The sequence below is a fragment of the Ovis canadensis genome, chromosome X, assembly GCF_042477335.2.
Source record: "Ovis canadensis isolate MfBH-ARS-UI-01 breed Bighorn chromosome X, ARS-UI_OviCan_v2, whole genome shotgun sequence".
Classification (NCBI taxonomy): Eukaryota; Metazoa; Chordata; class Mammalia; order Artiodactyla; family Bovidae; genus Ovis; species Ovis canadensis.
Window position 1 is genome coordinate 135,191,996 of NC_091727.1, and position 14,971 is coordinate 135,206,966.

Here is a 14,971-nt window from a genome sequence, read left to right on the forward strand (position 1 = left end):
CACATCATCATGATTATCTGGGTTGTGAAGATCTTTTTTGTACAGTTCTTCTGTGTATTTGTGCCACCTCTTCTTAATATCTTCTGCTTCTGTTAGGTCCATACCATTTCTGTCCTTTATCGAGCCCATCTTTGCATGAAATGTTCTCTTGGTATCTCTAATTTTCTTGATGAGATCTCTAGTCTTTCCCATTCTGTTGTTTTCCTCTATTTGTTTGCATTGATCGCTGAAGAAAGCTTTCTTATCTCTTCTTGCTATTTTCTGGAACTCTCCATTCAGATGTTTATATCTTAGAAATAGTTTTGTGGCTGATTAGGGATAAAGAAAAAGAATGAATCAAGAATTACTTCGGTTTTCTAGCTTCTGCAAGTGATTGGATGGTAGTGCCCATGAGATAGGTAACATTTGAAAAGGAGCACACATTTGGAAAGAAGATAATGACTCTACCATAAGACATGTTTGAATTTGAAGTACTCAGAGAACATTAAGTGGAGATGTCCAGTAGGCAGTCAGGTATATGAATTTAAAGCTCAGCAGAGAGCACTGGGCTGGAGTTATGGTTTTGGGAGTCACCAGTATCATGAGAATGCCTTTTAAGGAAAAGATATAAAGTGGGACATAAGAAGAGGGTCAAGAAAAGATCCCTGAGGAACCCCAACATATGGAAGAATCCAGCAAAGGAGACTGATAACGACAAGTGGGATAAGGGGAAAATTAGTAGTCAGTGATATCCCAGGATTCAAGAGAGGTAACTGTTTCAAAAAGGGCTTCATCAGCTCTTAGGGCATCAAGTAAGAAGACAACAGAGATATGTCCATGGATTTGGCAACATAGAGGTCTTCAGTACTCTTGACAAGAGCAGGCTCAGTGGTGTGATATAGACAGGAGCCATTCCAGAGTGCACTGAACAGTGAGTGGGAGATTAGGAAGAGGAATCAATGAGAATAGATAATTCTTTAGAAAAATTTTGTTCTCAAGAACTGTTGAGAAATTAAGTGGAGAAAAATATGGATCAAGGGAGGGCTTTCAAAGGTGAGTGATACTACAGCCCACATTTCCTGCATTGCAGGCAGATTCTTTACCGCTGAGCCATCTGGGAAGCCATACTATGTTTAAGATTCTGGCATTTATCTCAAGACACAGGGGAAGACATAGAAGGGATTTAGGCAGGGAAATGAGCCTGACAGGGTTTACATTTTGCAAACATTCTAGCTGCACTGCTGAGAATTGATTGGAGAGGGTAAGAGTGGAGGGATGGCTAAAAGAATTGAGAGGCCATTGCTGTAGTGTGGATGAGAAATTATGGCGGCATTTGCTAGGATTATAGAAGGAGAGATGGAGAGAAATGGAAGTATTTTATAATTATTTGCAAATTAACAGCTCTTGGTAAAGAATTGGATATAGAGAATACGGGAGAAGGAGTCAGTGATTCCCAGGTTTCTGGCTTGAATGACTGGTTCCAGATGAGACAATGGCAGCTGTTGCTGAGAGAAGAAAGGCAGAGGAGGAGACTAGGGTGATGATAGAGACTACAGATGATCAAATTTGGTTTTTAGAAGAATTAACTTGCTGTCATCATTCTCTTACCAATGCAAATCTCCAAATACAATTGCAAAAATACCTGAAAAGTTCTGTTGTTGTTCAGTCACTCAGTTGTGTCCTGCTCTTTGGGACCCCACTGCAGAACTGCAGCATGCCAGGCTTCCCTGTCTTTCACCATCTCCTGGAACTTGCTCAAACTTATGTCCATTGAGTCAGTGGTGCCATCCAACTATCTTGCCCTTTGTTGTCTTCTTCTCCTCCTGCTTTCAATCTTTCCTAGCATCAGGGTCTATTCCAAGGAGTCGACATCAGGTGGCCAAATTATTGGAGCTTCAGCTTCAGCATCAGTCCTTCCAATGAATATTCAGGGTTAATTTCCTTTAGGATTGAGTGGTTTGATCCCCCTGCAGTCCAAGGGACTCTCAAGAGTCTTCTCCAACACCATAGCTGTAGCCCACCAGGCTCCTCTGTCCATGGAATTCTCCAGGCAAGAATACTGGAGTGAGGAGCCATTCCCTTCTCCAGGGGATCTTCCCCACCCTGGGAGCTAACCCAGGTCTCCTGCATTGCAGACAGATTCTTTACCATCTGAGCTACTAGGGAAGCCTGAAAAGTTCTAGTATTCCTTTCATCGTGTTAACATCTTTAGTGCCTATGAATGGCCAAAGGGTTTAGCTTATGTTTGTCTTTTTTTTAACTTACTGTGCTTGACCTTCATAATTCGTTTAATTATACTTCTTTTTCTGACCTTGTTATTGCATTTCTACCAAACTAGAGCAATGGTGCATTTATGTTCAGGATTAGTTCAACTCTTAGTAAGGGCATGAATTTATATTAGGGACACTATAGATGTATGCTTCTTATTTTTTCTTATGGATCTTTTCAAACATATATACATAAAAGTAGATAGTAATGGATTACCATATTCTCACCAACCAACTTCAATAATTATCAATTTATAGTCAATCATATTTAATCCATCCAAACAGTATAGACTTTAAAGAAAAAATTGGATATGAATAACATAAAACAATTAACAATATTTCTTAATATTATGATATTTCCATTTAGTATTCCAATTTTCCTGAATGACTAATTTTTCTTTTATAGTTTGTTTGAAACAGGAATCAAATAAGCTCCATATGTTGTATTTCATGGATGTCTCATAGGTCTCTCAATTCATTGATTCCCTGTCTCTGTTTTTATTTTAAAATTATTTCAATTTATTTGTTGAAGAAAAAGGTTGTTTATCCTGTAAAGTTTCTCACATTTTGGATTTTGCTGATCATATCTCTGAGATGTTGATTAGCATATTCTTTTGTTCCTTATACTTCCTGTAAGCTGGTAGACCTAGAGCTTTGATCTGATTCAAAGACTGATTTTTGGGCGAGCAGGAATATTTCATAAATTTTGTGTATGTTTCTTTCCATCGAGAGGTACAGAATATCTGGCTGAGTCTCTTTTCTAGGATATTAGTGGCCATTGATAATCATTACCCAGATTCATTATTTCATTAGAGGTTTATAAGATGGTGATATTCCAGTTCTATAATTCTTCCTTCATTTATCAGTTGGGATATGTCTATACAGGAAAAATTCCTCTCGAAAACTATTTCATCACTCTGAGGGGCAGCTTGGATTCCCTTAGCATCATCCTGTAAAGGTGACCAATGGATATATTTTTTGGAATTGTTATCAACTCATTGGTTTTTAACATTTTTGATATGTTTCAATTCACGAGGTAACTGCAGTTTTTATTCTTAATGATATTCTAATTGTCATTGTGGCCCTTTTCAAGTTAGTTCCCAAATGCTTTTGACATTATCCAAATTGTCTTTGACAGCTTTCTTTGCTTTCTGATATGATAATTGATGAAACAACATAAATAAATGGCTTTAATTATTTATGACAAGTTAACTGCCTGATTGCAGCTCTAAATTACCATTTAGATAGACTTTGTATAACAGGATGTAAACAATACCCTTGCCTTCAGTCTATGGAATGCTAAGCTGACACACAGGCAGTCAAAGCTTCCTTTAATTCAATATCTTACTAATTTATGGCTTTACAGAAAAACAAACAGCCAGTTCATGACTTCACCTCCAAAAAGAAGCATTTATACTTATCTAAACATGCTTTTTAAATAAGACGAAGTGGAATTTCTTCCTTCTTCAATTAAAATAAATAAATTTATATTAAAAATATGTCTCTGGAACTACCAAACATTTGCATATTCTAAATAGGTGATTAAAAAAAATCTTTCCTCCATATTGTTGAGGGAAGAAGGTGCTGGGACCACCGATAAGACTTGATTTAAGTATGCCAGACTGACTTGACTTCTTTATATCCTGCTGCATCAGAGGCCATGCTCTCCTTTTTTTTTGTTTTTTTTTCTTTCCTGCAGTCTTTAGTGTCTTGGTTAACCACCCCAGTCCTAGTAGATTTCCATTTTTCTCCTCCTTTGCCTCTTGCTTGCACATTTTTCCTGAAGCTTTATTCTTTCTTGTTGCCTTTTGTTTCTGGCTTAGTTTCAGTGTTGGAAGGGACAGGTTTGGCTATAATCTATGAATCTCCTTTGGCCTCTTTCCTTATTGCCTCTTCAGCTAAACTGACCCTCTTAGAAATCTAGGTGGTAGCTTCAACGGGGAAGATGTATGGCTGGGTGCCTAGGGGTTTTAGCAAAGCTAGGCTACTTTGCTGCTGCCAATCCCATAACCTGAACTCCAGGGGCCCAAGATGGGAGCAAAGGGAGAGCCAAATGAAATGGATGAGAAGTCTGCCCATCATTTTAACTTGATGTCAGGAATCTATCTAGCTATCATTGTCTATCTCTGTCGTCTACATACTGTCAACCACAAATTGGCACGTACCAAGAGTATTGCCAAAACCTTCGACTGTGTGGATCACAATAAACTGTGGAAAATTCTGAAAGAGATGGGAATACCAGAACACCTGACCTGCCTCTTGAGAAACCTGTATGCAGGTCAGGAAGCAACTGTTAGAACTGGACATGGAACAACAAACTGGTTCCAAGTAGGAAAAGGAGTACATCAAGGCTGTATATTGTCACCCTGCTTATTTAACTTATATGCAGTGTACATCATGAGAAATGCTGGACTGGAAGAAGCACAAGCTGGAATCAAGATTGCCGGGAGAAATATCAATAACCTCAGATACGCAGATGACACCACCCTTATGGCAGAAAGTGAAGAAGAACTAAAGAGCCTCTTGATAAAAGTGAAAGAAGAGAGTGAAAAAGTTGGCTTAAAGCTCAACATTCAGAAACCTAAGATCATGGCATCCAATCCCATCACTTCATGGCAAATAGATGGGGAAACAGTGGAAACAGTGTCAGACTTTATTTTTGGGGGGCTCCAATCACTGCAGATGGTGACTGCAGCCATGAAATTAAAAGACGCTTACTCATTGGAAGAAAAGTTATGACCAACCTAGATAGCATATTAAAAACCAGAGACATTACTTTGCCAACAAAGGTCCATCTAGTCAAGGCTATGGTTTTTCCAGTGGTCATGTATGGATGTGAGAGTTGGACTATAAAGAAAGCTGAGTGCCGAAGAATTAATGCTTTTGAAGTGTGGTGTTGGAGAAGACTCTTGAGAGTCCCTTGGACTGCAAGGAGATCCAACTAGTCCATCGTAAAAGAGATCAGTCCTGGGTGTTCATTGGAAGGACTGATGTTGAAGCTGAAACTCCAATACTTTGGCCACCTGATGCAAAGAGCTGACTCATTTGAAAAGACCCTGATGCTAGGGGGGATTGGGGGCAGGAGGAGAAAGGGACGACAGAGGATGAGATGGTTGGATGGCATCACCGACTCAATGGACATGGGTTTGGGTGGACTCCGGGAGTTGGTGATGGACGGGGAGGCCTGGCAATGCTGCAATTCATGGGATTGCAGAGTTGGACAAGACTGAGCAACTGAACTGACTGAACTGAAGAGCATTGCCAATGACTGAGCAACAAAGGCATCTGCCATCTGCCTCTACAATGATTGAACCCTGTGCTGCTATAGCTGTTGACTTTCAACAATCCCTGAGGGGGTTCAGGGTGGAGTGAGGCACTCTGTGCTCCAGGGAATTTGGTGAAACAGGTCTTTAGATCAGTTCAGTTCAGTTTAGTTCAATCGCTCAGTCGTGTCCGACTCTTTGCAACCCCATGAATTGCAGCACGCCAGGCCTCCCTGTCCATCACCAACTCTCGGAGTTCACTCAGACTCACGTCCATGAGTCAGTGATGCCATCCAGCCATCTCATCCTCGGTTGTCCCCTTCTCCTCCTGCCCTCAATCACTCCCAGCATCAGTCTTTTCCAATGAGTCAACTCTTCGCATGAGGTGGCCTAAGTACTGGAGTTTCAGCTTTAGCATCATTCCTTCTAAAGAACACCCAGGGCTGATCTCCTTGAGAATGGACTGGTTGGATCTCCTTGCAGTCCAAGGGACTCTCAAGTGTCTTCTCCAACACCACAGTTCAAAAGCATCAATTCTTCAGCGCTCAGCCTTCTTCACAGTCCAACTCTCACATCCATAGATGACCACAAGAACAACCATAGCCTTGACTAGACGGACCTTAGTCGGCAAAGTAATGTCTCTGCTTTTGAATATGCTATCTAGGTTGGTCATAACTTTTCTTCCAATGAGTAAGCGTCTTTTAATTTCATGGCTGCAGTCACCAGCTGCAGTGATTTTGGAACCCCAAAAAATAAAGTCTGACACTGTTTCCACTGTTTCCCTATCTATTTGCCATGAAGTGATGGGACCAGATGCCATGATCTTCGTTTTCTGAATGTTGAGCTTTAAGCCAACTTTTTCACTCTCCTCTTTCACTTTCATCAAGAAGCTTTTTAGTTCCTCTTCACTTTCTGCCATAAGGGGGGTGTCATCTGCATGTCTGAGGTTATTGATATTTCTCCTGGCAATCTTGATTCCACCTTGTGCTTCTTCCAGCCCAGCGTTTCTCATGATGTGCTCTGCATATAAGTTAAATAGGCAGGGTGACAATATACAGTCTTGATGCACTCCTTTTCCTATTTGAAACCAGTTTGTTGTTCCATGTTCAGTTCTAACAGTTGCTTCCTGACCTGCATACAGGTTTCTCAAGAGGCAGGTCAGGTGTTCTGGCATTCCCATCTCTTTCAGAATTTTCCACAGTTTATTGTGATCCACACAGTCAAAGGCTTTGGCATAGTCAATCAAGCAGAAATAGATGTTTTTCTGGAACTCTCTTGCTTTTTCCATGATCCAGTGGAAGTTGGCAATTTGATCTCTGGTTCCTCTGCCTTTTCTAAATCCAGCTTGAACATCTGGAAGTTCATGACTCACGTATTGCTGAAACCTGGCTTGGAGAATTTTGAGCATTACTTTACTAGCATATGAGATGAGTGGAATTGTTTGGTAGTTTGAGCATTCTTTGGTATTGCCTTTCTTTGGGATTGGAATGAAAACTGACCTTTTCCAGTCCTGTGGCCACTGCTGAGTTTTCCAAATTTGCTGGCATATTGAGTGCAGCACTTTCACAGCATCATCTTTCAGGATCTGAAATAGCTCAACTGGAATTCCATCACCTCCACTAGCTTTGTTTGTCGTGATGCTTTCTAAGGCCCACTTGACATCACATTCCAAGATGTTTGGCTCTAGGTGAGTGATCACACCATCGTGATTATGTGGGTCATGAAGATCTTTTTTGTATAGTTCTTCTGTGTATTCTTGCCACCTCTTCTTAATATCTTCTGCTTCTGTTAGGTCCATACCATTTCTGTCCTTTATCGAGCCCATCTTAGCATGAAATGTTCCCTTGGTATCTCTAATTTTCTTGATGAGATCTCTAGTCTTTCCCATTCTGTTCTTTTCCTCTATTTCTTTAAATTGATCGCTGAAGAAGGCTTTCTTATGTCTTCTTGCTATTTGGAACTCTCCGTTCAGATGCCTATATCTTTCCTTTTCTCCTTTGTTTTTTGCCTCTCTTCTTTTCAGAGCTATTTGTATGGCCTCCCCAGACAGCCATTTTGCTTTTTTGCATTTCTTTTCCATGGGGATGGTCTTGATCCCTGTCTCGTGTACAATGTCACGAACCTCATTCCATAGTTCATCAGGCACTCTATCTATCAGATCTAGGCCCTTAAATCTATTTCTCACTTCCACTGTATAATCATAAGGGATTTGATTTAGGTCATACCTGAATGGTCTAGCGGTTTTCCCTACTTTCTTCAATTTGAGTCTGAATTTGGTAATAAGGAGTTCATGATCTGAGCCACAGTCAGCTCCTGGTCGTTTTTGTTTGCTGTATAGAACTTCTTCATCTTTGGCTACAAAGAATATAGTCAATCTGATTTCAGTTTTGAACATCTGGTGATGTCTATGTGTAGAGTCTTCTCTTGTGTTGTTGGAAGAGGGTGTTTGCTATAACCAGTGCGTTCTCTTGGCAAAACTCCATTAGTCTTTGCCCTGCTTCATTCTGTATACCAAGGCCAAATTTGCCTGTTACTCCAGGTGATTCTTGACTTCCTAATTTTGAATTCCAGTCCCCTATAATGAAAAGAACATCTTTTTTGGGTGTTAGTTCTAAAAGGTCTTGTAGGTCTTCATAGAACCTTTCATCTTCAGCTTCTTCAGTGTTACTGGTTGTGGCATAGGCTTGGATTACTGTGATATTGAATGGTTTGCCTTGGAAATGAACAGAGATCATTCTGTCATTTTTGAGATTACATCCAAGTACTGCATTTCAGACTCTTTTGTTGACCATGATGGCTACTCCATTTCTTCTAAGGGATTTCTCCCCGCAGTAGTAGATACAATGGTCATCTGAGTTAAATTCACCCATTCCAGTCCATTTTAGTTCACTGATTCCTAGAATGTTGATGTTCACTCTTGCCATCTCTTGTTTGACCACTTCCAATTTGCCTTGATTCATGGACCTGACATTCCAGGTTCCTATGCAATATTGCTCTTTAGAGCATCAGAGCTTGCTTCTATCACCAGTCACATCCACAGCTGGGTATTGTTTTTGCTTTGGCTCCATCCCTTCATTCTTTCTGGAGTTATTTCTCCACTGATCTCCAGTAGCATATTGGGCACCTACTGACCTGGGGAGTTCCTCTTTCTGTATCCTATCATTTTGCTTTTTCATACTGTTCATGGGGTTCTCAAGGCAAGAATCCTGAAGTGGTTTGCCATTCCTTTCTCCAGTGGACCACATTCTGTCAGACCTCTCCACCCTGACTTGCCCGTCTTGGGTGGCCACACAGGCGTGGCTTAGTTTCATTGAGTTAGACAAGGCTGTGGTCCTAGTATGATTAGATTGACTAGTTTTCTGTGATTATGGTTTCAGTGTGTCTGCCCTCTGATGCCCTCTTGCAACACCTACCTTCTTACTTGGGTTTCTCTTACCTTGGACGTGGGGTATCTCTTCACGGCTGCTCCAGCAAAGCACAGCCACTACTCCTTACCTTGAATGAGGGGTATCTCCTCACCGCTGCCCCTCCTGACCTTGAACGTGTAATAGCTCCTCTTGGCCCTCCTGTGCCCGGACAGCCACCACTCCTTTAGATATTGGATGTTGTTAGGAACAGATTTTGTGATCTCAATCCTTACATCTCCTCATATCTAGAGAAGCACTAAATCCCTTCATGATGCCATCAGACCCTCACAATTAACAAAAAACCTTTTGTAAAATGAATGTTTGATTGTATTGAACTTCCCCTTCACCAATACCTTATATATTGACTTTCCCCCACTGCCGCTTTGGAGCAGTCTCTCGGAGCTATCTGAGATGCTGCCTCCCAGGCAGCAGTCCTCATTTTGCCCCAAATAAAACTTAATTCACAACTCTCAAGTTGTACTTCTTTTTTTAGACGACAGTACTTATCCCTCTCTTCCTTTTTAGATAAATGGTAGCATATTATAGTAATACGTGCTTTTTTCCACCTTTTTTCCCCCCACCTTAACAATATACCAAGGAGTCATTCTAAAGTAGAATACAAAGTATATATTCCTCATTCTTTTTACAGCTACATAATACTCTCAGTCCTTTATTGATGAATTTTTGGGTAACTTTCTGCCATTATATATAGAACTGCAGTGAATAGTCTATTTCATATTCCTTATTGTATTTTTGCCAGTTTATCCTTGGGATACATTCCTTGAAGTGGGATTACTGGGTAAAGGGAAAAGTGCCATATGTAATTTTGCAAGATTTGACAACTTCCCCTCCACTGGGCTTCCCTGGTGGCTCAGACGATAAAGCACCCGCCTGCAATGCAGGAGACCTGGGTTCAATCCCTGGGTTGGGAAGATCCCCTGCAGAAGGAAATGGCAACCCACTCCAGTATTCTTGCCTGGAGAATCCCATGGACAGAGGATCCTGATAGGCTACAGTCCTTGGGGTTGCAAACAGTCGGACACGACTGAGCAACTTCACTTTCTTTCACTTGCTTTCCTCCACTTGGGTGGTACTATTTTACCTTCCCATGATCAAAGCATGAGAGTTCCTGTTCACAGTATCACCAAAGACTATGTGGTCAAACCTTTGACTTTTTGCCAATCTGATAAGTGAGAGATTGTATCTCATTTTAGTTTTAATTTATACTTTTCTTATTATGAGTGAGGTTGAATATTCTTTCATAATTAAGTCATTTATATATCTTTTTTTCTGAGAAGTGTCTTGACAGTTTAGAAAGTATATTCAATGTGTTTCAATCTCTTATAGTCTTTTAAAAATATTGATTTATTTGACTGTGCTGGGTCTTAGTTGTGGCATGCAGGGTGTGAAATCTTTAGTTGCAGCCTGTGGTATTTTTTTTTCAGCATACGAACTCTTAGTTGCAGCATATGGGATCTAGTTCCTTGACCAAAGACCAAACCCAGGTCCTTTGCATTGGGAGTGTGGAGTCTTAGCCACTGGACCACCAGAGAAGTCCCTCTTATGGTCTTTTTCTATGCTCAAGTTTTCTCTTAGGCAGTGGAAGACTTGTCAGGTTATATCTGGTGTCCTTTTGACATGATCTCTGTATTCTTCTATTTTTTTCCCCAGTAATCTTTGACAGCTTCTTTGCTAAATGATGGGCTTCCCTGGTGGCTCAGATGATAAAGCGTCTGCCTGCAATGAGGGAGACCCAGGTTCTATCCCTGGGTTGGGAAGATCCCCTGGAGAAGGGAATGGCAACCCACTCCAGTATTCTTGCCTGGAGAATCCCATGGACAGAGGACCCTGATAGGCTAGAGTCCATGGGGTCACAAAGAGTCGGACACGACTGAGCAACTTCATTTTCACTTTCTTTGCTAAATGATATGACAAGATATTCTCGACTTACTTTGTACATTAAATACCTCAGAACTGGCCTCATTTCTCTAAGCTGCTGACAGAATGATAATTCTGTTGCTAAGCCTCATATCCACATACACATTCATAGCACTCATCATTACCTGACATTACGGTGTATGTTGTTTGCTTCGTCCTCTACAGCTTTAGAATTTAGTATGTAAGCTGCATAGAGGGAAAACATTTTGTTTTGTTCACTAATGTATCTTGAACACCTAGAACAAAGCCTGATACACAGAGGTCGTCAAAACCTGCTTCATGGGCTTCCCTGGTGGTCCAGTGGTTAAGGTTTCTATGCTTCCTCTGAAGGGGACATGGGTTCGATCCCTGGTCTGGGAATTAAGATGCCACATGTCAAGAGGCCAAAAAAGAAAAAATAATATTTTAAAAACTCCTGCTTCTTTCCGTTTACCAGAGGTCATGATTGTAGCCCTCTGTATGAAGAGATGGGTGACCATCCAGAGACTGAGCTCAAGAGTCACTGTCATTCATTCATTCATTCATTCATTCCCATGTACTGAGGGGGTGGTATGTTACAGACAATGTTCTAGGCAAGATGGCAATGTTTGTATTAGGCCTATGGCTCAAGTGAAACCTCTAGCCACACTGATCAGGCAGAAATGATTCCTCTCCAGTGTTAAACTTGAGCTAAACTAATATGGTCAAGTAACCACCTGGAATAAAAGGAAATGGCAGGAGTATTTTCTTCTCTGAGGACTCCTCCTACAATGAAGACACTTACACCAAAGTTTCATACACTATGCAAACTTATGTATATTTTACTTATTGGTTACATTTCCGGATGCTATCTCTGATATCTATATTCTATGTAGTTTATGTCAATGTAGCTTATTCTATGTTAGTTTTATGTAAGAAAGAAAGCAGGGCAGGCCAGGACTAATGCTTGTTGAAGTCCTATTGTGTACCAGAGATTTAAAAATAGATCTCACTATTATAGTCTCCTGAAAGATAAAGCCAGGAGGAAAAGAAAGCACATTTGTTAAAGACTATATTTTTTTAAAAGGAAATAGTATAAGGATTTTCTATTATTTTCCCAGCTCCAGGAGGTAATTTGTCTTACAACACAGAAGTGTCAACAGATACCATTTGCAAAGGATTTCCCTTTTATTCCTCACACCTCTGTGGTAAAGTGGGGGATTTTGTCATATCCACTGAGAAGACTGAGGTTCAGAGAGGTGATAACATATACAATTTAGCAGTCATTTCTAGATTTAGAGCAGTGGTTCTCAAACTACCTTGTGTCATCTGTAGGTTGTATAAACACTCATTACTGGGCTTCAACTCTGGTTGAGGGCCAAGATTATTCTAACAAGTTCCTAAGTGATGCTGATGCTGCTGGTCTGGGGATCACAGCTGGAGAACTACTGATGAGAATAAGAATAAACAAACAAAAGTGACATTTACCTTTTATGAGTGCCTGGAAAATCCCCATGAGCTGAGAGGACTGTGGAGATACATGGCCCTGAGTCACAGCAAAGGAGACACAGTGTGCAGTGTGCCCAAGCCCATGATTTAGGCCACAGACTCAGAGAGTGGCTGACACTATTTCAGTCTCCTAAAGTGTGAGGTGACTCCTAAAGTCACTGGTCTACAGAACAGGTCGTATAGCATTGTGATTTCACCATTGTGGGGAGCCCTATAGGTGAAGCATTAAGCCCCAAGCTCCCAAGATTTCCGTTGATCTTAAGAGCTCTTTGTCAAGCTACTTCTTGTTAAACCCTTAATTCAGACCCAACTATGGGAAATTAGGAGAGGTTAAGTAAATCAAGGAAACTGTCTTATAAATGCCTGCTCAGTAAACCAGTAATTCCAGAAACCTAGAATTACTCTCAAGGTTTCTCACTGTGTCCCGATGCTACAAGCTCTGAATACTCTGGTCTTGCTGGGCAACCAATGGTGGCCAGGATAATGCTTTCTGTTATTTTTTATAGTGAGCGGTATTACTTTAAAAATTATATATTTCTTTAATTTAAAAATAATTGCATTTGTTTATTTTGGTTGCAGTGGATCTTCACTGCTCCTTGCAGGGTTTCTCTAGCTGGAGAAAGAGGGGGCTACTTTAGTTGTGGTGCATGGGCTCCTCACTGTGGCGGCTTCTCTTCTCACTGCACAGCCTCCTCTTCTCACTGCACAGCCTTCTCCCACAGTCTCTAGGGTGCTCCAGCTTCCATAGCTGTGGTTCCTGGGCTCCAGAGGACAGGTCCAGTAGTTGTGGTGCATGGGTTTAGTTGGTCAGAGGCATGTGAGATCTTCCTGCACTAGAGATGGAACCCATAACTCCTGCATTGGCAGGTGGATTGTTTACCACTGAGCCACCAGGGAAGCCCAGCTGTATTACTTTTAAACGATTCTATTACTGAAAAATTTAAAGCAGTCTATGGCAAACAACAACATCCCAGCAAAGTTTGTCTGAAATGGTTAAATACTTGCAAATTATTTAGGGCTAATTCTCATGATATATGAAAGCATTGTCAGGAACCAAAATATAGAGAGATGAGCAAATGATGTTGTGGTAGGCAGCCTGTAAGACGGCTCCAGTGAACCTGAGCCTCCCTTCCTGAGTGGCGCCGGGAAGCTGGGGGACCCCTTCCTGGAGCCCAGAGCCTGTGACCGGAGCACCCTGGGCTTCCTTTGCACATAGCCTGCCTTTGTACTGAGAGGTCCTGGTGGAGGCACTAAGCGGTTCAAGGAAGCCAGACCCTGCCCCACTCCCAGGAAGAGAAAATTTCCACTCCTGCAGCTGGCTTGTGACTCACACTGCCACCCCAACCAGTCAGAGGAGTCTTGAGTATGTGATTTGCCTGAATGTACAGTAGTGAGTTAATCATACAAGTACATCATACACGAAAATGCTCTTGTATTTGAACAGTGAAAAGACCCTTTAAAAAGGTTTGATCTTGCTCTTTTTTTTTTTTTCACCCAGTCTTTTATGGGTTCCTGGCAAGGTGGGCTGTTTCAGAATCTGAACCATGAGTTTCCAAAATACCGTGACCAGATAGTTCAGGACTTACATTTTTTTTTTTCCAAAATCAGTGACTGTGTTGGAATATTCATTCAGTTTGTCTGATCCAGACTCCTATAAAGGGTACATTGAAGACCTAAAGCCATATGACTTGGAAAAACGAAAGAATCTCAGTTTGTCCTGATGAAGTGCCTTTTGAACAGAGAAGTCCAGTTTCTGTTGCATATCATGTTTCTTATTGCCTTACTTCAAGCATGCAGTGCTGTGGATGATCCTGAGTTTGGCTATATCAGAGGAAACCCTTGTATTCATGTGAAAATGAGCAGAGTAATTGGATTAAAGCCTCAAAGAGAATCAACTATAGAATATATTTTGAAGGATGAAAACATAGCAACTGTATTAACTTATCTTCCCAATGGAATTATAGAATTAAAATGTTTTCCATATTATGAGAAAAAACTGCATGTGAGGCATCTACAGTCATTAGTTGCCATCTAGATTACCTTTGACCCATGCAGTACTGTCAAAAAAGTTACAGTGAAGTGCAAGGCAGATGGATTTTACTCAATCTAAAACATCAGGGTGTTCTTGACAAGTTTTCAGGACGAATTGTGTTCAGAATCAGTGTGCATAGTGATGAGTTAGGGTGTCTCCACAGACTAAATGATGTGTTGTCTGTCTTTATTTTGTATCAGCTGGACCTGCATTCTAGAATTATGAGACCACCTTGGACAAAGGGGGTTGCTACACGACACTGTGGCAACTTCATAATGTGCTTCCAGATCATACTGTTCTATGTCTTTCAAAGTAACTGCCTGTTGCCTCTGCTGCCTGTTGAGCTATATACAGGCAGCCGATAGGGACTGTGAACATGTGATTCTGAACATGCAGAATGGGGGTCTTGTCCAATTTTTATGTGGTTTAATTGCCAAGCATCTAAAGCTTAATGTGCTGTCCTATATAAATATTTTATAGATTTAACACTGGTTAACTGCCATATTTTGATGCCAGCAAAGTTTTAGGAGCGAAAATGGTACCTGACCAACATCAAATCCCTTTATAGTTGCAAGAAATGCAGTGTGTGGAGAAGTTTTATATGTGAGGAGAAAAAAG

General features: G+C 41.0%; 1 pseudogene; it reads left to right on the top strand.

Annotated features, from left to right (window-relative positions):
• Positions 1–13,825: 13,825 nt before the first annotated feature.
• LOC138930879 (sodium/potassium-transporting ATPase subunit beta-3 pseudogene) lies at positions 13,826–14,718 on the top strand (annotated as a pseudogene).
• The last annotated feature ends 253 nt before the right edge of the window (positions 14,719–14,971 follow it).